Source organism: Lonchura striata, chromosome 4A, assembly GCF_050655825.1.
Source record: "Lonchura striata isolate lonStrDom1 chromosome 4A, ASM5065582v1, whole genome shotgun sequence".
Lineage (NCBI taxonomy): Eukaryota > Metazoa > Chordata > Aves > Passeriformes > Estrildidae > Lonchura > Lonchura striata.
Window position 1 is genome coordinate 8,726,084 of NC_140742.1, and position 23,149 is coordinate 8,749,232.

The 23,149-nt window shown below is 42.6% G+C and overlaps 1 protein-coding gene across 14 annotated transcripts in view; it reads right to left on the reverse strand.

Moving 5' to 3' along the window:
- Positions 1-23,149, reverse strand: part of IL1RAPL2 (interleukin 1 receptor accessory protein like 2) — a 410,823-nt gene that overhangs the window by 269,773 nt on the left and 117,901 nt on the right. The window lies entirely within an intron of this gene.

The following is a 23,149-nucleotide window of genomic DNA, read 5'->3' on the forward strand; positions in this document are numbered from 1 at the left end:
TTGTCATTATTATCAGCAGAGCTCCTCTCAGGTTCTCCATGCAGCCAAAGGTTTCAGCAGCATTTATAGCAGAGCTCAGGGAATGATTCCTCAGACCACACAATAGCAACAGAGGAAGGATGGGATGGATTAGAACTGACATTGTGCCAGAATTCAGCCTGGATGATTACCAGGAGCAGTAAGAGAACCTGCTCAGAGAGAGGACAAATCTTCCTGGGCTTATGGGTGCAGGAGGTGCTAAAAATGCTTCAGAGAAGGTACACCTGAGATGAGGAAATAGCCAAAGAAGGGACAGAAATACAGCTAAAGCATCCACACTGCAGCCAGCAAAAGCAGCAATCCTTCAGAGCCCAGGTCTTTTCCAGCCTGGCATGAGGCTGCACCTCAGGGTGTGCTCAGCCCTCAGCTCTGACAGGAAAGGGAGCAGACCTGGACCAACACCACGCACATGCCACTGAAGGTCTAGTTGGCAAGCCCCACACAAATTTGCAACCCAGTTTGACAGCTTGTGCATGTCACCCACAGGCCATTTACCCATCCCGAGTGAGAAAACAGCACTGGCTTGGAAGGGATGCTCAGGAATAGGGTGGAGCCCAGCTCCTCAGACTGGCTCCACCAGCTTCCATTGCAACAGCACGAGGCTGAAGAAAAGCAAAAGCAACCTGCCCCAGGAAAAAAGGCCTCCAGAACAGAACACAACCACCAAAATGGCATGGCAGGACCAACAGGGATTTGTGTTGTGAGTGGCAACAGCAGAGTCCCAGGACTGCTGAGGCTGGAGGAATCTGTACAGCTGTGCCCCAGGCAGCTCCATTCACCAACACCCAGCACAGCCCTTGGACTGCTGAGAATATCACAGCAGTAAGTAAAATGAGAGCAAGCAAAGGAGTTCGTCTTGATTTAACTTCAGATCCTCGTTTTAACTTGAGAAAATTCAATTAGTTTCTACCCAGAAGCAGTTTAGCTGCCATTGTTGGCAATCAATGGTCCCTAAATGCTGAGAAACTGGCAACTGTTCAATGTGCTGGCAGAGAGGCTTTCCTAATTAAAGATGTCACTTTTCCAGCTAATTTAAGTCTGCCATCTCTTGAAACTACCAATTGCCACAACAAAATATGAATAGGAAATTGACTTTCTGTGCATCTGTTTTTGCAAAATACTTCCTCAGAGTCATATGTTTCAGCTTAAATGGTTTAGGTCACTTGCTGGGAGGCAATAGCAGAGCTTTGTTTTGCCTCCTGAATACCTCTTAAATAAAGAAAAATAAGCAGGGGTTCTGTCATCTACGGGAATGAAAAAGGTATTTGTTGGCTTTCGCAGCATCAGTGAGTTGTTCTGTATTCCATCTGATAGTGATTTTGTTAGTATAAAGCAAATCCACACTGGGTAGGTCTGCTTATCTAAACAGCTTCCATCACACTACATACTCATCCACACAACTTCCCTGGGGATAGGGAAGAGCTGTTATTCCTGCTGGAAGGAAATGTAGAAGTATATGGCTGAAACACAAGGATTCTTAGATGTCTAGCTACCTCTAAAGTCAAATGTCTGACTCATGCTATTTAGTTCCTTTCCATAATAGCTAAATAACATCCCCTTTTTTTTTTTTTCCCTGAATCCAGCTATCCCTACATTTTAGCCTAACTGTGCATTTTAAGACTATTTGCACTCTGGCAACAAAAGGAAAGCAATGCCTGTGCACCTGGGAATGGAATTCCCAAGTTCAGTAAGAGAGCAGCAGCCTAACTTCAGCACGGTATCTCATGCATCCCCAGCTGTGCTCACCCCAGTCCCTCCTGCTGAGGCCCCAAACTCAGCCCTGCTCTGGGTCAGCCAAGGGAGGGAGCACAAATCACAGCAGAGCTGTCTTCATCAAAAGGACTTCTGGCTCCTCTCACTCCTCCTAATTTCTTCTTTTTTAATGGTCTATTTGTGAATATTTTAATGGTTTATTGTGAACCAGAGCAATAAACTAGTTTTCTTTACTCCACAAGCCTCTGACAAACAAAGCAGTTAAAAGCAGGACTTGAAATCATCTCCTTTCCCCCCATCCTAACATCAAAAAGGCCACTGAATTTTGTTTTTGTGCAATTCTAGATAAGAACCATCCTCTGCTGAGTGCCACAAGAAATAAACCCTGCTCTTTGACTGGGACTTAAAACATTATGATTGTTCACAACAGTTAAACTTAACATGGATGAGATGCATCCAACCACCAGGGTAGTTGCTCACATGAACATTACTGATAGGAGGCTGTGTTTCGTAAGCTTGGAAATACTGCCTGGCTAGGTAGACTTGAAGCAAGTCATACATATTTATAATTTATTAAAATTTATTTTAAACAATTCCTCTCCCACACCATCATTTGATCAGCTCTGTTTACAGTCTACAACTGTGGAGCAGAGGCGTGCAGCATTAATTACACCACTGGGCTCTCCCACCCCCAGGTATGACAGAACAGACCCACACTTCCTTCCTGAAATGGAAACCTCCTAACATAGGTAGGAAAGGGGGAACATTATACTTGTTTTAACCCTGCCAATGCAAGTTCACCTATTCCCACTGCAGTATGCCCCTTTCTTTGCCTCTTCCTGGCAAAGGAAGGACTTCCTTCCAGAGCCCAGGAAGGACTTCTGGCAGCAACCAAGTCTCTGGGAGCTGAAATAAGGGGCTCCACATTTCACTAGGGAAAGAACGTGGATACATCCTTTCCTCACATCTAGCTCTCTAGAACGGCAATTCCCAGGACTCCACCTCCCTCCTCTTCAAAATGTGTTGGTTGAATTCCCTAATTTCAGGAGAGTATCACAGAATGGTTTGGGTTGGATGGGACCTTTAAAGATCATCGAGTTCCAATCCCCCTGCTCTGGGCAGGGACACCTTCCACTAAACCAGCCTGTTCAAAGCTCAATCCAACCTGGCCTTGAACATTTCCAGAGTGCAAGTGCAAACCCCAAATTATTTGCAAATAAATCCTCTAGACTATGAGGATGGCAAGATTTTCCAAGCCTCATTCAGCAATGCCACCACTGTGCCCTGCTCCAGTCCTGGGGCTGGCTGTGAACTCTGTATCCCACAACCAAGGTCAATGAGGCTTTCTGTTTTTAAAATTAAGTCACAGAGCACTGGAATGAATGCTATGCAGAACTAATTTGTCAACCCAGCCACAGCGTCTTTATGTCTGCATATTTGTTGGCAAATTCCCTCCCCCCTCCCTGGTCCCTGTCCTCCCCTCCTGAAGGGGCACATCATGGCTGAAGTCAATGCTTGGACTGTCTGCCCCTGCTCTGCCCCCTCCAATGCCACAGTGCACTTCCAGCTCTCCCTCCAGAAACACTTCATTATTCTCATGAGGCACTGTGGAACAGCAAAGTGATGCCAGGAGAGGAACAGAGGCATCACCACTCTGGGGCACCTCCAGCTCTTGCCCCAGTTCCTGAGCTGCTGATCAGACCAGCACCCACTGGTGCCTTTCCAGAGGCTCAGTGTGGGACACACAGCAGCTCTGATGGCACCTCCTCATCTTCAGGAGGCTGCAGGATGGATAAATCAGAGGGTGGCCCAAGCCTCCTGCAGCCTCTGCCTTCCCCAGCACACACATGACAGCAACCACTGCCCACTCACCCATCAGGACAGGATATTCCCATCTGCAGGCATCAAAACTCACAAACAGAACCATCCCATGAGCAGCTTATTACAGGACAACATCCAAAGGCAAAGCCTTTCCCTAGCTCACCAAGAAGGCTGCTGTGCAGGGCAGGAGCCCACTCAGGTATGGGCAGAACATTCATGACCTCAGGTATGAGGCAGAAGTGCTGGAAATCAGAAATAAAGCTATAAAACACAAAAAGCCAGGAATCTCAGCTCCTTATCAGACCTCCTAATTACTCAGTCTAGCAACACAAATGCAATATGGAAACATTCATCACCAAGAAAATTAAAAAAAAAAATCTTCACAACTTATATACATACACACATATGTGCACATACAGTTTACGCTACAAAAATAAAATATTTAACTGTATATTTTCCATCAGCACATTTCATCTTAACTCAGGGATGTATCATACATATTCCAAGTTATTTTATGTACACAGCAGCTGTGTACCAACACCTCCACGAGGAAACCTGCAGGGCACTGCTGCCTTCATCTACCCACATGCTAATGGAAAAATAACCTGCACAAATACATCTGCCAACACACAGGGGAAAATTGTACCCCTTTAAGAAATAATCACATCGCATTTGGCTTTCCATTAACACATACAACTCCTTCCCACTAGGAGAGGCTCTCTGTGGGTCAGCACTTGAGACAGTGACAATCCAAACCCAAGCACTCAGGTCTGCTCCCCGCTGCACTCCCTGCCTCTCCTCCTTCCCTCCCCTTTCTTTCCATGCACCAGCACAGGTCTTGCCAGAGCAAATTTGCCTCCTCATTCCCATTGGGAGGAACCTTGAGCTGTGTCTTTTTAATGCTGTCCTATGACAGCTCAAAGCCTTGTGCATGACACAAGAATATTTGGAGAAGGAGGGAGTCTGTCCAGTATCTGAAAAGATTCATCTCCAGGCCTTTATACTTAGCACAGATTCTATGAACTATGACAACAATAAAAATCAGCAGGAACGACGTCCACAATTCCATGCACAGCCCCAAAGGATCTGATGTGCCATTGCTCAGGGCAGAGCTGCTCCCTGTTCTCTGGGTAAATGGGAAAACCAGACCTTCCCTCCTGTAGGACAGCACCCCTGGGCTTTGCTGCCATCACACCGCATGCCTAGAGAGCACACACACAGACAGACCCAGGAAGGAGTGGGAGGGATCCAATTATTCCTGTTTCAATTACTCCCAGTTTAAAACTATGGTTTGAAAGGAAAGAAAAGGAGAAAATACCAACACAAAATCCCTAGTGTGGCTGCTGAGGGTGGCTTGTTCTCCAACCATCTGTGCTCCTGGCAGGAGCCATTCTGCTCCTACACATCCTTCAGCACCTTCTGCTCCCTGAAGTGTTACACAACTGTACAGTGAAGGAAAACCAACAGAATTAACAAGTGGCCAAGCACAGAATGGCCACTGAGGCTGAGTACGTTGGTGTCCCATCTCCTCTGTCTGGTACAAACTCAAGGAGGTGAGTTGATCTCAGCTCCTGCTTGTGGCTACTACTCTAATGAATAATTACTAATTACTTAGGAGAGCAGTGAAGAACAGCATAAAATTAAGGGATAGTGTTGTTCCTGCTCCCTGTCATTTGTACAGCTCCTTGCTGTCCGTGCCCTGCACTGACATTTCAGCCATTCTCAGCTCTTGTGCATCAGCTCCTCTCCATTACTGCTTTTGGGCTTTTCTGCCATGCAAAGTTCATTGTAAGCCCAAATCTGAATCCATACTTTCCATATGTTCTGCCATTTGGATCCAGAATCTAAAATTACTTTGGTTGTCACAAAAATAGGAGCTTACAATTCCCCTTTGCCTTGCAATTAGCTCTCTAAATTTTAATTGTGGGAGCCAGATTTTCTAGCAGAGTTCATTCATAAGCAGAATGAGTCAGCTGCAAAATATTTATCACAATCCAAATTCTCTCAAATTTTCAGCATTTGGATCACAGAATTCTGCTCTGATCCAGGTCTAGGAGTAATGGCAGAAAAATTATAGGAGGCAAGAAAAAACAAATAATTTTCATCAGAAAGCACACTTCTTCAGGAATTGTTATACCCTGCCAATTCTTGCACTGAAACTGCAATTTACTCCTTTAAACTTCTTTACTGTTTTGCAAATTGCAAGACATAGTCTGAAGGAAATAATTATTTCTAATAGTAGTATTACTGAACAATTATTCTAAGAATTAATTATAATTTTATAAATTTTATATATTATATATATGATACATAATATATACAGTGTAATATATGATATTTATTTTTATATTATATATTTATTATATTTTTTCTAATTAGATAGCTGAAAATTTCATTAACATGAAATTTATCAGTCTGATCATTTAAGCACCTTCTCTAAAGACCAAAAATTCAGAGCATCTTCAGCATAAAATATACCAATTATATCTGGTTTATCACAGATAAAACAAAACATGTGTAAAACTGCTAAGTAAAAAAACCTCAAAATACTGTAGAACAAGGAATATCTGATGTAAATTACTCCCCAATATTCACTAATCTCAGTAGAAATTTCAGTAATTAAAATTACAAGCCAGCAAACACTACCAGGAGTAGGTACCTCCTGAAGGTGCTCAACACAGACTAAAATAAGCAGTTCTGTAATCACAGTAAGTGCTCACATTGTCAACAGCACTCTTTTAATAAATGGTTGCATTTGTTATGCTTTCTTAAATAATTATTTGCTAGAAGATCATAATCATCTAATAAAAATGTGTTTGGTTTTGAACCAGACCTAATTATAGGTTTTAAAAGCTGGTGACAACATATGCACTGGAATCCATTAGCAAGTTTTGCATAGAAAAGGTGACAAAAAATCAAAAATTTCTTTGGTGAATTGAGACCATGATCTATAGGAAATCAATGGGATTTAAGTGTTTGAAATCCAGCTCTTTTCAAAATGAAATTCATGCAATTATTGTGGTTTTTAATTATTGGGATACCACAAAAAACACTGCAATCATCCCAACAAAACCCTTTTGCATTTTTGCCAAAGATTTTTTTTCTCTCTCCATATGCAGAAAGAAACAAGTTAATAACCTGAAACATTCCAGATTTCAGCTACTCCAAATAGTACAGCAAATTTCTGGGCAGGTGCAGAAATCTGCACTTTGAGCTGCAGGGCTGAGAAATTGAAATATTCACTTGCTGGTCACAATCTTAGTGTAGGAGAATCAAGTATTTTTAGGATCAAGTCCTAATCAAGAGTACCAACTTCTCCTTTGTCAATGTGTGTCAGAGTTTTAACATGGTTTAAACACCATTTCTTTATATTTATGACTGAACTGTAGTTCAGTCAGACAACCCACTGAATCATCACACTTCCTCAGGATAAAGATTCTGCATGTGAACAGCATCTCCCTCCCCAGATGTCCTTCAGGCAGCAATGAAAAATGACAGAGACTGCAGTGTGCTTATCATGGTGACATGAGCTACCTCTCTGAATACTTCTCAGTGCAAAGCCAGACAAGGGTCACAAGAGTCTTACAGGGAAAAAAAGACGAAAACAAAGAGAAATGTAAATTTACATTAAGTACACAGTAAAGACTTGCTTTGTCAAAGAAATCATCTGAACTTCTAAGTATCAATATCCATAACAATAAAAAACCACTTCAGAATAAAAGGGAAACCTTGATTCACATAACAGTACTTGGAAGCTTTCAACAGTATTTGCAACTTTTTGTATAACTGAACATTTGTTTTAAATTAATAATTTTTCTTCAACTGCTCAGTAGAACAGCTTCTGGCGGCAGGACACATCTTCCTAAAATGCAGGTTATTGAAGTAATGCTTCAAGAAATGAATATGCTAGCTGGTATTGGAAATCAGAGGAGCATTATTTACCTCTATTGAATGGTGATCTAGATGCTTAGGAAATAGAATGCAGATTAATTAAATGCTTTTATCTAAGTAACTTTGATTTGATAATAATTAAATATCAGCTAGTATTTTATTACTTCAAGCTCTTCAATTTTTATTAACAATGGAATGGGTGTTACTGCAATAGCAATTTCTCATGCCAGTGGAAAGGACTTTTAATATAAATTCATGGTGACACCATTGTGTGGACCTGATTCTAATCAGGAAAGCATGCCATGCATCTGAAATTGGTGTTTGTGAACCACAACCTGGTTTCCCTCTGGATGCAAGCAGGATACTGCTCCTGTTTGTTCCATGCCTTCCAAAGGCACCCAGAGTGTTACCTGCAGGCTGGCTTCAGAGCCAGCAGTGCAAAGGAGAGGGGGTGCAGCTTAACCACTTGCATTTGTTCCATTTAGAGATGGGTGGATTTACTCATTTATGTGCTTTGCTACATCCAAGTCCACCTCTCAAGCACCTTTTGTGGGAGTTGCATTAAAAAAGAACGTAGGGCTATAGGCAGTGAACATACCAGGCTGCCAATCAGCTCTGACAGGGTCAGTACCAGCACTCCCAGTGCACAGTGTCCAGCTTTTGGTATGTGACTGACCAATGGAGCATGCCAGGACAGGACTGCAGCTTCATTCAGAACAGCAATTGCAGGCTTTGGAGCCATGCTTGGAGCATGTGCTGAGTAAATTCCTCAGGAAGTACTGAGCCAAAGGTAGAGACTGGTGTATCCTCTCTCCACTCTACAGCTGATGGAGCAAACACAGATTGTTCCAAACACAGGGGAGCTGGAGGAGGAATATTTGTATTCAGAGTTCACCACTGGAGATGGAAGCAAGGGAGGGACTCTGGCCAGCAACACTCCCTCTGATTCCCTCTGGTGAGGCACCACAAACAGCTCCTCCTGGCAAGATCCTGACCAGTGGTGCCCTCAGGACTTCTAGACCTCGCTGGGGTTCAGTGCTTTGCAGGAAAGGTTTCTGCAGGTGGGAGGCAGCAGTGGGTTATGTGGGTGTTGGACAAGTTTGAGATGTTTTCTGTTGCCTTCTGCACATGACTCACTGAGCAGCACTGCACAGCTATTTTCAAATCACGAATCTGCAAGGCAGACCCCCTTTGGCTAACAATCCAGCTAACTGGGGAGAAAAAACAATGCACCTGTCTCATCCTGAGTGCTGAAGTAGCAAATGCTTTCTGAGCTTTATTTGCAGAAATGGGACAGTCATGGCCGTTCTAGTTTTAGAACAAAATTTCCGTCTAAAAATAATAGTGTGGCAATCACCAGTGTAGGATCTGTGCTTTCTTAGACACACAACCACCCCAGAGCACCTGTCATGAGAGCTGCCCCAGCACATCCCAGAGTCTGCAAATGGCAATTATTCTGCATGTTGAATATATACATTCCATCTGTGTGTGTGTCTTGGCACATGTGTATTTCCATGCTAGTACATCTGTATAATACATCTTTTCTATGTGAATTAAGCCAAACAGTGATCACAACATGTTATTTAAATATCACTATGGATTAGAAGATTCAGAAAGACTCCAAACCCCATAAAGTGATGCTGAGTAGGATTACTTCCTGTCAGCATGTGGATACATGTGTAAGCTGATTATTTATTTTCATGACCTACATTGGCACATAAGGAAGAGCCACAGTCCTCTCCCTCTTCAGACAGAATGAAATCAAACTGTGTCCCTCCCAGTGATGGATTCAAACTCACCTTCTTTTCTCTTTAATGAACAAAAAGCAGAGAAAGATGAGAGATAGATTTCAGCAGCTGAAACAAGGTGGAACTGCTGAGCTATAGGAATAACCACTCAGTGTTGAGCCAATGGCATTCAAATAACTAACAGGAGGGATAAATTGGAAAAAAAAAAGGTAGTAAGGAGCACGAATCTCAAGGTAGATACAAGGTCAAAGCAGCTTTTGGAAGAAAGCTAAAAGATAGAAGGGTGAGAATAAAAAGAAAAAACCCACAAGAGACTATTCACATTCATAACATTCCTTGAGTATTTGTTATGCTCCTGCTTACTTACTGCTAATTCATACTATGCTGCTTACAATGAGAACAGAAACATTGCTAATTACAAGGTGCTACATACACAGAGCAATGCCATTGCTATTCCTTACAGGTCAAGGACATCACCCTTTGTTATCCTGCTCAAAGAAGCTAAATAATGCAGTAACTGTCTGCAAAATCATACAAGCAAAACAAATGTCATTTTTAATGCACAGAGTAGTTACATTTCTTCACACATGTAATCTTCAATTACTAAAGAAACTTTGATGTCAAAAATAAAGCTGCCAAAACAATAAGGGGCTGAAGACAGCTTCTATTTTCACGCTCACAACTGTCTTGTTTTATATGGAAATTGTAACACAGGAATGCAGCACAAGAGCAGAAAGCAACATTAGGTGACCTGTGTACTACACCCAGGTTACACAAAAACCTTCAACTAATGCCAGTGCTAGTTTTTATTCAGACTGTGCTTGGGAGTGACAGGAACATCCAGCATTTACAGGATTATGGGATTTTTAATTTTAAAGACTGAGGTGGTAGAGGACTATTTGTAATACAAAGTCCAACGCTGCCAAAGAGGGCTCTAGCACTAAAGGCAAGGGATAAAACGTGCTGGTTGCAGCATGTTTTCCTCTGCCCAGATTAAGAGCTGTTCAATAGAAGTATAATAGAATCTGTAAATCTACTCTGGCTCAAGAACTGTGTGCCTGACATTGAAGATACAGAGCTGTCATAGTGGAGATAACCTGCACAGTGAACAGCAGGCCTCTAGGTATTGATAATGCATCATCTGACAGCATTATAGTTTAAAAAATAAATAAATTAAACCAATGTAAAATAAAAACTGGTCACATCACAGCCTAGTTTAAGCTTTAATAAGTACTGGCGTGTTCTGTTTCTTTTTAAAAAGTGTGCTATAATCAATCTGTTTGAAAATTCTAATGTGCAATGAACAGCCTGGGCATGGCCCTGCCCTGGCACACATTGCCCTGGCAGTGGCATGTTCAGGGGATGCTGCAGCTGCTGGCACAGCAGGGAAGGCCACACAGTCCCCACACAGAGGGGCTGGCAGGCACTGCCCTGCACCCCTGAGCTGCCTCATGCTGCAGCTCCCACTGAACCAGATGCAAGAACTGCTGGAATCCTACACTTTTTCAGGTTTTTATTTTCCTTCAGTAAGACTGCAAAAAAACATCCCAGGAGCAGGATTTGAGGCTTTATACATTTTCTCTGTAGAAAAGCTTCCAAGTCTGTTCTATACATCCCCTCTTCTTTACCACACAACCCTGATTCTTTCCACTGAAATGTAGTCCCTTGCCCTCTGGAGTCACTGCTCCTCTATCTCCTCATGGCCCCTTCACCCTGTTTCATCTGCCAAAAAAGCTGGCCTTCACCCAAAGCTGAACCCTCCACGAAGGAACACACCCCTGTGTTTTGAGCAGCTGCTGTGATTTCCACATGAAAAGTTTTCCCTTCCTCTACGACCTTATGCCACCGCTGCAGCTGAGCACCCCAGATGATTCAGGACAGATCCTGCAACCTTCCATACAGGCAAGACTCCTGTTACTCTTACACTGCTAAGAAGGGACCCCCATGATGTTTTTAATTTCAGAAATGCAGATGGACTCCAAAACCCTTCCAACAGTTACCTGCTTATGGTACTGAAGATTTCTAAACAGAGAAATCAGTGGAACAGAAATGCACAGATTAATTCCAGCACAAAGAATGGTAATACAGAACCAGACCCAGTCCTGCAGTTCCTTCCAAGTTCAGGCAAAGGGTGACAAGCACAGACACACTGTGAGCATCAACAGAAGGAACCAGACAGAAAGTGCAACCTGCTAGCACAGGAAGAGGCTAAAATTTCAGAGCACCAGTAATCAGAGATCTGAAAAACCTTCCACATGCAAAAACCTACAGCCAGGTTTCATCATTAAATATGATAGACTACGTGTAATTACTACCTCAAGCTTTATAGTTCCTCTAGCAGTCCCATCCTCTAGCTGCAACAAACTAATTCTGATCTAACTTCAGTGGTACCTTGCAGAAGGAAAAGGCAGAGATTTGAGCTGATTAAGACAGCATTTAACCCAGTAGCACTAGTGTGGAAAGGGACTGGAGTTTTGATCGACTGAATTAACAACTTCACTTTTGATCTAGCTGAGAGAAATCTACAAACATCAAAAGCAGGTTTTACTTAGCCCCCTTAATATCTGCAACTTGCCCCAAGATGTCAGCTCTTCTCACGGATATTGGACATGAATCACAAATCCTGTGATTACACCTGCCAAGAATCCTCTGAAGAGGCATAGGATTTCCTCCCCCCCACACCTCCTCACTAGAAAAAGCTGAATACACATATCAGAAAAAATCAGCAAGACATTGACCTGTTTGGGTGTCAAGTCATTAGTACAAACAGAAAACTTCAGAAACACTGAAGAAAGGAAAGAAAAAAATGCTTTGCAATAAAGGCAAGAATGTACTGCATCTTTAAAGGTCACACTCTTGTCAGAACAAGGAGATTTATGGAATATATGTAAGTGGCAGGATCTTCAGATGCATCTCAAGAATAAACAGGGCGAGATGTTTTCAAGCAACATTTGAAGTGCCAGGAGAAAAGGCTGAGGGTCTCAGCAAGAGGAATTGGCCAGGGAGGACGGGGGCTGGTACAGAAGTCACCTCAGTGGCCAGGACAGGGCTCAGTACCAGCTGAAAAGCCACAAAAGCCAGAGGTGTCCATGATGCCAGTGGCCCCATGCCAGACCCACAGCTGGGGCAGGACAGGTGGACAGAGGGAGCTGACTAGAAACCAAACCTCACATGATTTAGAGGACAGGCAGGTGTGCTCTAACAAACACATTTATACACACACACTCCACAGATCTCAAGATGTGCACGCAAAACACTAGTTTTTCCTGGAATTTCTACTATTTCAGCTTTATAAAATTACTGCTTTAAGTTAGTTTACAGTCTTCCATCCAGTTGGCTGCATTTCAGAGTATTCCAGCCCACACAGCTAGATTTTTTTTTAAGGCACAAAAAGGTGGGGGGGCTGGGGGGGGGGGGGAGGGAGAGGTCTAAACAATGTCATAATTTTGGTGGAAGAAAAATAGTCCCAATCCTTTTCTATTAGGAAAGAACTGGTATACTAAATCCCACCATTCTGACAAATTTTGAAGGAAGACTACATGATACTTTTATCTACATCTCCCTTATCCTATTTTATGCAACTGGACCACTGCTAGACTAGCAACAGCAGTCACCATTCTTCTCATCCAAAAACTATGTTCTCCAAGCCACCTTTCCCTCTCCAGCTCTTCACCTACATTCTAACCCTCTGCCAGCTAAACTGAAGGTCAAACCATTTTTTTAGTTGAGATACAGGAAGAAGCTACTGCAGCAACCACTCTGCAAGGTGAGGAAGCACAGTTCTTAACAACACTGATGCTACAAAGAGCAGAAGGCAATTCATCTCCTGTGCAGGACCCACGGTTCATCAAAGCTTCAAGACAACAAGAGATTATTCAAAAGCACCAACACTTGAATGCAGCCATCAAACACCAAGCACCTGCATGCACACTGCACATGCTGGTATCTGACAATGTCACTGCTCCCAGGTGACAAAATACACAGGGCAAAAAAGATCTCCTCTTACAAATGGCCCAGCAGAGCTGTACACGCTCTTCCTTGCAGCTGAAAAATGACCATGCTGCATCTTCAAACCCAGACTATGTTGAATATGGCCAAGCTGACAAACATGACCTGCAGGGTGCCCAGCAGAATGAGACTCTTTCCACACTTCTAACCTGTTTAGTCACAAAATCCAGGGCACAACAGAAGCCCCAGCCACTCTTCTGACATAATTTACCCTACCTTACCCATTTCTTGTATTTAATAACATTTCTCTTGCTAAAGAGAGGAAATTGGATTGAAGTGGTTTTCTCCTTCCTATCTTCCAAGACAGAGAAGGATTCTCCCAGCCACTCTCTCAGACCCAATACCTGCTGCTCCCCAACATGCACCTTGGCTTTGCCATCTGATGGGATCCATCCTCTCCTCTCCTGGCTCAAGGCAATCCCAGATTCTGCATGCCTACCACCACACACCTCCATAGCACAATTTGATGTTCAGTGCTTGCCTTGTTTAAAACCTTGTTTCCAAGGCAAACTAACTGAAAATAGAAACAGCAAACAGAGATGGTGTCCCAACAGGCAGCCTGTACACAGCATCACCACCACCCTCCTCCGGGGCCCAACCGTGTCACTTCCTCTGGATTTTCACTGGATCAGCTCACTGAGACCTGTGCAAGACAGATCCCTGTCATGCCTTGGAGTCAATCCACAGTTCCCTGAGCCCACTTAGGCTCAGCTCAGCTAACTCCTGGCAGATTTGAACCCTCATGTGCAGCTCCAGATGAACCTGCTCCAGCTGTGACTGACTCCTGTCTGTCATGCCTTTGGCAAAGGCTCCCCTTTGCTCCCTCATTCCTTGCCACCCTTCTTGGTAACACATCTGATACTCCAAGCACTGGCTCTCGTTAGCCTAAGCAGGAGCTGTGCACAGGAAGCTGCCAGCCAGCACTGCCAGAGCCCAGCTCTCATCTCCTCCCTCTCCCTGGCACGGCGGGCTTGCTGCGGTGCTCAGGGAGCAAAGCTCCGAGTGCCTCCTCCTCTCCAGAGAGCACCAAGGCTGTATCAAAGGGGCTTCAGATAAAGGCTTCAAAATTGCATCTTTGTGCCTGCAATGACGTGCAGGCTCTTACTCATCTCTCTTTTTATTAGATAAAAATCCTTTCAAAGTTGGTAAATTAATGGCTATCTGCCAGGCTTAGGACTCTACAGAGAGGACTAGAAGTCCTAATAGGGTTTGTTCCAAATTTGCTTTGCTAGTAGTAACTCTAAAGAAACAGCTAAATGAACACAAACACCATATTTTATTTCTACTTTTCGCTTTTTTATTTTATTGTAGGATATGTAGTTTCTAATGAAATACTAAATTCACTGACTGAGAAGATTTTTAAAACATATAGCAGTAATGCATCTTAAACTCAGTTTTTATGGAGTATTTTTAGGAACCCCTCCAAAACAGATCTCCAGCTCTCATGGTTGCCATGAAATGTCAGCATTTGACAGTTTCCATACAGTTATCTCTCAGACAACAGTTTCTGTCTGTAATTAGAACAGTAACTGTAGCAAATCTGAAGTGGCTGCTGCTAAATGGTGTCGTTTTAAAGGCAGGTTAGTGAAGTTATCAAGGTCTGAAAGGGCAATGTTTGGGGGTGTCCTCCCAAATCTGGGATGTGTGGGAAATGGGCATACAGCCTTTGATCTTACCAGCTTCCCTCCTGCATCCCAGGAAAGCATCCAGGCCTCTCTAGTAAGGAAAACTGTCTCATATACTCATGGAGACCTGTACACAGATATGGGCAAACCTGAATCCATACATCCCTCGTGTTTTGTTCTTTTCTGCTCAGATGGACAGATTGCAGTGTAGGCTGGGTGTGTTGTTGTTCAAAAGAGGCAAGGTGCTAGAAATCAGATGTTGGTAAACAACACAAGTTGTTTTCAGTATACTGTGTAAGCCTGCCTGGTGTTTAACATGTAAATATTCCCCATCATCCACCTACAAGCTCCTCAAGCCTTTCCTGAAAGACGAATAGAGTGCTGGCACCTATCCTTTGGTGCAAGCCCCAAAGAGCTTTGCTGTAAATCTCGAGAGCTTTGCAGAATACCTTTAATGCTTTTGGTGTATTTCAATAGGATTTTGTACTTGCACTTGCAACTCCACAACTGAATTCAAAAAAAACACACCAAGAGTGCAGCTGCTAGGGCAAGCAACTTCGTCTGATGCTCAGAAAGCAAAGGTACTTTACAATGTAAGAACCAAATCCCAATTTAAAGATTTCTCGGTGTTCCTAAAAAGAATTGCAATTTTGAGAATGTATGAAAGAAAATATGCCGGACATGCTAATTGCATCTTCTGTCCTCAAAGACCAAAAGGGAAACCAATTATCACATACACTCAACAGGCTGCAGCACCAAAATACCCCATCAGCATTAGGCAGCAGCAGCTCCAGCAGCACATCAGCTTCTGTCTGTTTTCTTTGTGCAATCAGCAGCTGTAAAAGTTTGCTTGAAGAGATGGCACAGGAGGGAAAACACAAGTGAATACAGCTGGCATTTCAACCAGAGTTCACCACACTGTGCAGCTGAGGACAGGAAATTCTTGTTGTTGTTGTTTTGTTATGCTTTTCTAAGAAATACACAAGAGGAAAAAGAAAATTGTCTCTTCCTGAGCTACTCCCTGTCCCTGCAGACCACAAACCCATTCAAGGACTCTGAGTCACAGCCTGAATGTGCACTTTCCCAGAGCAAAGGCACCCAGAGCAACCCCATTAAAGTGCAGCCAAAAGAGAGAACGAGCTTCTTCACATGCTTCAATGCCTGGCAGCACTTTGATTTCCATGTGGCCACCCAGTATTCAGCCCAATTCCTCTTCTGGAAATGTCTAGAAAAATTAAACTGGACGAACAGCATACTTTAGCAAGAGAGTGAGGACAAGTTGTTATAGTTTTGTACACATTCTAGCAAGGTCCCTTTTGAACGTGGTTGCGCTACACGAGATGTAGCCACTGAGCAGCATTTGTAGAGCGCCTCCTTCTCCAGCTCACACCAGTGCCAGGGTGGGCAGCAGCTGCCACATCAGCCCCGCTAAAGGTCTCCAGTCGTGCAGGCAAAATTGAATTTTGCTGCCCATGGATCAAGCCTGGGTTGTTCCAGCTTGTGGGAGACACGTGAGAAGTCAGACTTGCTGCTCCTGCTGCTGGGGATGCGATAGCAGAGACAGCCAACAGCAGCTGGTGCTGGGAGCGAGGCGTCTCCTGCTGACACACGTGCCCTGTCCCGTGCCACGGAGCCAGCCCGGCCCTGGCGCTGCCGAGGGCACAGCGGAGCAGCAGCTGCTGCCCTGCCCGAGCACCTCCTGCCCTGCTGCACTGCCTTGCTTTCACACCTCAGCCTGGCAAAACCGCAAAAACCAGCACAGCTCGGGAGAGGCACGGGAAACACCCCTCCACAGCAGAACAGAAAACAAGGGGATCTCTCTTATAAGTTTAAAAATATACTCAGAGCGGGATTTTAATAGCCTTCCTAAAACATGAGAAATAATTGCTCTGAACATAGTGTGAGAAAAGCAGGCAGAAGCTGGATTTATTACAAGTAGGAGCTTAAATATTATAACCTCTTTAGGTCAAGAAAAACAGTTAATTTTGATGAGAAAAATGAAGTACCCAGCTTGGTTTTCGACAAACCATATTTAATGAAAAGCATTAAATTTCACTTGCTTTTAATTTACTCCAATGACTTGAAAACCTATCTGTATTTTTTTAATAATAAAGGAACACAAGATCTTGCCAGTGATGAACAAATACAAAATAAAACCTACAAGAGCTAGCAAAGGGAGGAAAATCTAGAAACACCCGTGTAAAAAGGCAAGCACAGCAGACATTTATCTCTGTACAAGCCAGCAACCACAATTTCAGAAAATATACCCAAAGGAGGAAGGCAAGGGATGTAAAGTTGCACTGGCCTGACAGGACATGCAGCCCTTGGGCACACTTCCCAAGCAGTGCTGGAAGGGAAGGACCAAGCAAGAGGCACTCAGCTCCTGCAGACAGTGACAGGGCCTTGGAGCTAAATCCAGCTCCAGCCCAAGTGCCTCCCAGTTCAGGCAAGTTAATAGGTGGGCAGATTTGGTCCTGCTGACATTGATGTCAATGTTTTTCTCAAGCTCAGGTTTGCAGCTTGCCCTGCTCACACACCCCCTAATGGATGTGACAGCCCAGTCAAGGTGCCAGCACTGCTACGCTTTGTTCACAGGGGCCAGGGCTCAACATATTCCACACACAAAATTCTCCAAAGGCAAAGTGCTTTTCTTTTTTTTTTTTCAAATCTGCCATCACAGAGGGACACTTGCAGAGCAGATGAGCTTAGAAAGCATCAGCACACAAAGCAATTTTTCACTACAACCGTGTCACTTTTGGACAGTGAATTCTGTAACTTCCACATCAAGTTGGGTTTTGTTTTTTCAACAATTTAAGCTACCTGCTCTTTCCAATCAGCCTTGGCAGATTCGAGCAACTTAGATTAACTGAGTGACTAAAGTAAAATTGCACTTTATAGAAACCAGCAGACCCAAATATCCCTTATCCTTACACTTAAATTAGATACAGGATTTATCTGTATCTAATGTTTTTGTGTGGTCTGAAGGTGTTATAACTCTGAAGGTTATAACATCTTCAAAGCACACAAAAACATGAGAGGCAGCCCACTGCCCATAATGAAAAGGCTTTTTTAAATGAGTTTTATATCAGCCAGCCACTGAAGTCCTGAGCCTGGCTTGAAGGTTCTGACCCTGCCACACAAGGATGTCCCCTGAGAGAGCAAGTCCAGAGCTGACCCAGGCAGGACACATTGGCTCATCCTCAGCACAGTTCCCCTGCCAGCACTGAGATCTGCTCTTGACATTTCACCCCCAGGTCACCCATCTCCTGCTCAGCCCAGACTTTTCTCTCACACTTTCCTGGAGGTGAACAATTCAGCATCTGCCTGGAGTCTGCTGTAAAACCTTCAGTACCTGAAGCTCCATTAAACTGAGCAAAAACATTTGCTATAAAATTAGCACTACAAGCACAAGCCAGATCTTTTTCTGCCAGGATAGATCCCATGTCTTATGATCAGAGATAACTGCAATAGTTTTGTCCCTAATAGCTTTCTGGGTTCCTAGCAGTGCTACTGGAACCACCTGGAATGAGAGTCACTAGCTGACACATCCAGATTGTGAACAGTTTTCAGAATATGTTCTAAGCAACATAAAAACAAGAGAGAGTCTTCTCCACTGAGTCCAGCAGGCTCTGACAAAGACCACGTTTGCAATGAGACTTCTCAGTACGTGCATCTTTATTTACTTCCTAGCACAAGAAGTTTTATCAAAATTAATAGGCTTCTCTTAAGAATTTAGTAAAAGCAGCCCCACATTAGAGAAAGAGCCCTGGCTAGGACACATTCACAAAGGTTTACAGTTGCCTTTCCAGTAGCCAGATTTGGGGGAATATTACCTTTTTTGCCTTGAGGGTAATTTTTCAAGAAAAAGCTACCTCTTTCTTTTTTTTTTACTCACAGAAGAGCTGTTAAATTGCCACAGATGGTCATTTATTTTCATTTTGTGTGTTTTACACAGCACATTTTATGGATTATAATAGTTAATTAAATGTAACAAATAAAATTAATTTTAAATGTTGAGCCTGCCTAATCTTCACAACACACCAACACTGTTGGGGTAGCACAGTTTAAATATAATAGGGGGAACAGGGTTCTTTGGCAGTCCCATAACAGCCCAGCTGCTGACTATCAAGTCACTTTATGATTTAAAATTCAGAGGGGCTGACTGCCACTGATGCTCAACACCACATAATATCAGGCCCCCACTTTCTTTACAATAAAACCTATTTATTTTACAAGGGTTTTTTCAGAACTGTTCATATTCATATTTTGTTCTCTTCTACCTAAACTGTATTTGCAGATTCTATTATTGAAATACACTTCCATGACAGTGAAAGATAACAAATAGAGCCAGGCATGTGGTGCTTCACAGGACAGATATACAATTCCCTTCACTATAAGAGGACTGCAATATTATTTAGAAATGCCTGGTTTGCAGAGTCAGCAAAAATGTAGTTCTAAAGAAAATTTCAAAAACAAGTTAACTCACTCCTCCCAGAAGGTTTTTACTTGACAGAAATTATGGAAATAAATGGAAAATAAGAATGCTACCCACAATTTATTACACTCTGTATTTCAGCTGCTGCTCTCCATATGCACATCGCTGATCTTTGTTCAGCTCAGAACTCAGCAATATTGCCAAGTACTATTCCAACAAATAAATTGGTTTTTAGACCTGCCACAATGCTTTTTGTAGAGACTGTGGTGGTGGGGAATAAAGAACATTCAGTGAGAAGAGTAGGGGGAAACACAATTGTGGCATCTTTTGTTCCTGGCCAGATGCACAAGCCCAGACTGCTTAGGCAGTCCTGCAGCACTACCTAAAATCCAGGACTGCAACAGCTCAGAATCTCTTTCCATTTTTTTCCCCAGTGGGAAAATATAAACAAACATAAAGGGATGTTTTAAAAAACAACAGACCAACCAACCCAACAAATAAAAGGCCAATAACACACTGGTCTTGTGTGGCTTGTCAACAGCACACAACAGACACTAACATACTTGTCTGTCTCTCAGTGTGACCAAATAAATTTCAAGGTGAACATGCATTAAGTGGGAAATAAATGCCAAAGGTTCCACCCTCAGTCAGCTGGAACTAATCTTGCCTTTTGCATTTTCTGAGAAATTAATGAGGACTGATGGAAGGCGATAAGGAACACCACATCTTCAGTAATGCACAGAGATTTCTCTACCAGGCTAAAATGAAATACTTTAACATCCAAGATTTGATATCCATCTATGCCCATTACCTGCTAACATGACCTTTTCCTCTTAATACAATCATTACTGGTGTGACCTTTCAAGATCCCCATACAATCTGTTGTTAATTTTTCTGAGCACTTAATCTCCTAAAGTATCTGTTTTCACATGTCTCACAGTTAAAACTTTTGGTATAGAAAAAAAAAAAAAGAGCTATATTTTTCATTAGTGTTATTGCTATGTACATGAACTGTTGGGAAGGTTTGTAAAACACAGTGGTTCCTCTTGTAGAGGCTAGAGGGAGGTTGGATATTGATGGATTGCTGGCATTTAGAAGCTGGTATTGGGAAAAAATAGTTTGGTTAGATTGGGAGGGGACAGTCTGTGCTTGTTTGGGTTTGTTTGTTGTATAATTTTTCCATCACACTAAAAATTCAACAGCCCACAGGTTTTAGGGTACTATTTTGTTTTCAAAAGGACTAGAGCAAACAATAAGAGAAGAGCTTTTTGAAGCCAGACCTACCCATTCCAATACTTCACTTTAACAGCAGCACCTGAAACAGAAGTGTCTTGATAGAAACCAACTTTTAGGAAAAGAAACTAGACCATTCCTTAGCAAATAACTTCTTTTAAAAAGCTTCAACACAGCAGTTGAAGTGCCCTCCCAGAATAGCTACATTCCCACCGGGGGGTGAAGTCCCCAACACCTCAGCACTTGAGCAAACAAGAAGCCCATGATCAGGTTTGTAGAGAAGAGGGGAGCACCATCAAGACAAGATTCAGTCTGGATCATGTTGTAATTCTGGAGCTGAAAAGGAGTGAGCACTTTAACCACACCAACACAACATTCTGTGGATTCAGCATGACCACTGTCTTCAATTTTTCTCTTTCTTCACAGAAAGAAGGTGCATATTTGCAGAAAGCCAACCTTCTTAAAACAGTATTATGTGCAATTAGGTGCATTCATCACACCTCATTCATTCATGCATCCTTGATATTCAGCTGGATTTTCCAAAGACCGTTGTGAATTTAATATGTAAGTATTTGTTCAGTGGAAAATCATCTGATAAGTATTTTTTCCTTATTCATACATTGTGATGAACTCATGAAATTCTCTAATATATTTCTTACTTAATATTATTCAAACATTTTGTTGGCAAATAATCCTTGGTTTTTAGGTCATTCAAATTGCAAATTGTAACTATTAGAGTCATTTTTTAACATACGTAATTTATTTAACTTAAGTAATGCATACAGCCAATTTAATCAATGTGCAGTGAATTTCAATTTGTGCATTTGGCTTTAATAGTCTTAGATACATAAATCATGCACTCAGGAAACTGAAGATAATAATATGGAACTTAAATGAATAATTGGAACCACATGAACTAGTTCCACAGAAAACATGAAAATAGCCACATACACAAGCCAATCTAAATTCACTGTCCAAATCTTATGAACATTTGCAACCCTTTTTCCCCTTTCTAATTCACTCTGATACAGTTAATTTGTAACAAAACCATGCCAGCAGCTTCAGCAGACGCTGCCAGATTGCTTTCCACTTCCTCCTCTGTATCCTTATTTAGGATATTAAATAACCCTGGTTGCTATTTAACTTTGCTTCATGCACTGTCTCAAGAAGATATTTGGCCGCCACATATAACAAGACCTTCAACTTCCACAGCATTTGGGAGGCAAACTGCAATTAGTGGTTATCTGAATCGATCCTAAATAGCCTAGGACAGCTCCAGTTGCTTAATGCTTTTGATTTTATTATAAGACCAGAGATAAAACTATAATGAGGTTCAGTGATAGTAGGAAGTTGGTCCTCTGGGACTTAAAATTGAAGTAGGCAGGCAAAAATTAAATGTTTATCTAGCAGATTCCTGTTTGTTCGTGCTTTAATGTATTCCCCACCTCAGCTTCTGCTGCAATTAGGGAACAACCCTATGTCATCATAATCCTTCAAGAAGGAGAGAATAAAAGATAAGGAAGGAAGAACTGAAGAAAGAAAAACATGAAGCTGACAGCTGATCACTATTTACCAGCTTGACTTTTCCTAGTGAAAAGACCTTACTTGGAACTGGCAACAGACCAAAAACTGCACAACTTCTACAGCCCTGAGACTTCTTCCTTTAACTGGATCCAAGGCAGAAAAACACAGCACAACAATGCACAAGCAACCTGGAGTAAACTCATATATGCTCACCCCTATCAATACATTGTATAGTTCAGAAATAAGAAGGTGATCTGGAAGCAAGAGCAAAGATGCTGTGCTACATCACTGAAGTCAGGTTCTAACAAAAAACACAGCCCTTGGCCTCTGTAGACAAGCCTAGTTTCTGGGTTTCTGACACACAAAATTGCTGTGAGATCCCAAGAGCTGGGTTAATCAGAAGAAAAGAATCAGTCACAGAAAGCCCCACCAGAAAACTTATATTCCATCCCATCTTCTGCAGCTATGGAGCTGTTCAGACATGCAAGGTTTTACTCCAGGCTGCTCTCCAGTTATTAGAGGTTTCATGTCTCACAGATGTCATATCATGCCCCAGACAGACCAACAAGTGAAAAACTGTGACCACCACTGAAGTGTTGAACCAACATTTGAATGGGCAGAACTGTGGTTATACAGAGGATTCAAAACTTGAGTGAAGAGGTGAAACAAAAGCACCTTCTGCAGACAGTTTTGTGCAGATTCATACAGATGCTGTTGTGTGCCATAATGACACCAAACAGTAAAAATGTAAGACTTTCACACTGGTGTAGAATACACAAGTGGTCAGTTCCAGATGCAACATCCATTAGAAAGAGTGATCCTCATGGACAAGTTCTGATGGCCAGAAGAGAAAACTGACTTTGGGAATTGCCCTGACATTGGGATTTTGGGTCTGAGCAGAAAGGTGGAGCTGAATGGCCCTTGAAGAACTTACAGGGGCAGTCAACCCTGAGGAGGATTAGATGGGAAATGGAATGAGGCATTCTGCTCATTTGGGTGATGAACCAGAGTTCTTCAAAGGTTTCATGGCTGCTGCATCAGGGTAGATTCACCCAAACAGTAACTCAGGCATTCCTACAGTATGAATGAGTTAGGTACCCCACTGCATAGCA